This window comes from Hyla sarda, unplaced genomic scaffold (assembly GCF_029499605.1).
Source record: "Hyla sarda isolate aHylSar1 unplaced genomic scaffold, aHylSar1.hap1 scaffold_58, whole genome shotgun sequence".
Lineage (NCBI taxonomy): Eukaryota > Metazoa > Chordata > Amphibia > Anura > Hylidae > Hyla > Hyla sarda.
Genome location: NW_026610592.1, coordinates 21,878 through 24,343, shown reverse-complemented (window position 1 = coordinate 24,343; position 2,466 = coordinate 21,878). Strand labels below are relative to the sequence as shown.

General features: G+C 45.2%; 1 long non-coding RNA gene across 1 annotated transcript; it reads right to left on the bottom strand.

The window, feature by feature from the left end:
* Nucleotides 1–272: 272 nt before the first annotated feature.
* On the bottom strand, nucleotides 273–893 carry LOC130340259 (uncharacterized). The gene is made up of 2 exons (XR_008880417.1): nucleotides 407–893; nucleotides 273–358 (listed from the first exon to the last, which is right to left on the bottom strand). It is a non-coding gene; the product is annotated as an uncharacterized LOC130340259 (long non-coding RNA).
* Nucleotides 894–2,466: the final 1,573 nt, after the last annotated feature.

Sequence of the window (2,466 nt, the reverse complement as noted above, 5' to 3'; positions counted from 1 at the left end):
TAGTGACGTAATAACGACACCGGAAAGCGAGGCCCGGACCCTGGAGAAGATGCAGAAGACGCCGGAGGATCGGGAAGTGGACCCGGAGCAGCGGGAATAGGTAGGCGAACCTGCCCGGGATGCTTAAACTGCTATCCGACAGCAGCTTAAGCATTTTGCGCTGTCGGATAGCAGTTGATGCGATGGCCCCGACATATAAAAGCATCGTATGTCGATGCTGACATCGACACGCGATGGCCTCTGAGAGGCCATCGTATGTCGATTTGATCATATGTCGGGGCCATCGCAGCTCGGGGGGGTTACTGTATAGGGTGATATATACGTCGACTAGGTTCAGCAGAAGTTTCGGCATTCACCACTAATGCAGCAGAGTTGAACATTTTACCAGCAATACCAATCATTAGACATAATGGTAATGTCAGACATAATGGCAATAGGGCGGGTTTATCGTAATGGGACACCACTCATGAGGCTAGTGGAGTTAGGAATGGGGCATTGGGATTGATTTAGTTTCAGGTAAGGTAGTCGGATATTGTTGATCTTCAGGCAATAAGGCGGTTACCGCCAAGGTCGATCGGGTGTCGATGGTTGTGCCTATTTAGCTAACAGTTTCTATTTTGCCACTCATTAGCAGGAATATGATGGGATTCATTGGGCCGACAGGTCATAGTGTTTCACTCTTGCAATGAGGTTAGGCCGCATGCTACAAGCAGATATCGGTTTGGGTTTAGCCTGACCCTGTTCAAGTGCCGAACTCTGGTTTCGGTGTAGAGGAGGCATGACTGTCACAACTCTTCAGTTTCCAGGCATCGATCCCTGTGCCAGTCAGTTTGCTTCACCTATTTTCTGTCTCAATGTCGGGACTATATCTTGGATTTGTGCTAAGGTAGGGGCATTGGTCATAATTACAACATTTGATTCCCTACCAGATTGACTTTTGCCCTCTAAAAGTGCGGCCTCCGTTGCGGTCATTGGACACACTCCAGACCGATATGTTAAAAGTTTATAATGTGTACATTACAAGTAAATATATATCATGGTTATCACAAGCAGGAATGTGTAAGCCCTGATCACAAGTGTAAAGCCTAATTAGGCTGTATTTGTGATATGGGCGGTAACATCTCCAACCCCCCTACACATCAAGGTGGCACATAAGGGGTTGTGGGCGGGGGCAGGGATATATATATAGCCCCTGCCCCCTATCAGGTGGCGTTCGTGACATTTTGAGGACCCCTCCCAACCCTCCCTCTCTTTTTTCCATCTTTTCATTTCTTCATTTCATACATTACAGGGCATGCCCTCTAAAGGTGTGGCCTCTGTCGCGGTCATTGGGGACACTCCAGACCGATATGTTAAAGGTTATAATGTGTACATTACAAGTAAATATATATCATGGTTATCACGAGCACGAATGTGTAAGCCCTGATCACAAATAATAATTAAGCCGGAGAGCGGCTGACACTTACCGTGGTCCAGAGACTTACAGCGCAGCGCAGCATCCCTCTTTAGGCGGCGGCGGCAGGCAGCAGACATGAGTATAACGGCTAGGATACTTCACCGGCAATCTTTCCTCTGGAACACACTGCCGTTAACGGAGACCAGGACCCCGCACTGGAACCTCCTAAAAGCCAGGATCCCGCACTGGCTATAGTCCTGCCATGCCGCTGACAGACCGTGGCAGGACAGAGCCAGGACCCCGCACTGGCATATACTCACGGACATAGATGCAGCCAAGACCCTGCAGGGCTGTACAAAATCTTGAATAGATGGGCAGCGTGCGGGAGTTTGCGGGGTTGTTTTATAGGTATGGTACCTTGGTTAATTAAAATAATTATTTATGCTAATATCTAGATGGGCGGTCCTGGTGGGTGGTCTGGAGACCGCATTACCCTTCTGTGCTGCCGTAGGGGACGATGAGGAAATATATATATATATGTATATATATATATATAGATATGTGTATGTATATACATGTACATATACATGCTTGATAAAGACTGTGCAGACAGTCAAAACGTTGCTCGCCACATATGAGAAAATAAATCACCTTTGATTTTTCATCTAACTGGAGTGCTGTGGGACACTTTATTTTGGATATATATATATATAAATATGTATTTGTATGTATATATGAATGTACATATATGTATAAATAAATATGTATGCATATATATATATGTATGTGTGTATATATATGTATATGTGTGTATATATATTTGTATTTATGTATGTGTATAGATATATGTACATATATATTGTGACATTCCGTCTCGGGGATTAGCTCTGGGATCGTCCTGGTCACTTACCACGGGACACGTTTCCTCGCAATAACTCGCCAGACAACCGTTAAGCATACAAGTCTGGCACCTCACGAGCTTTATTTACACAGGTTACAGGTAAAACAAAATATAACTCAGGAACAAACCGAAGTCCTAGACCGTCTGGTCACTGACTACACATGTAAGC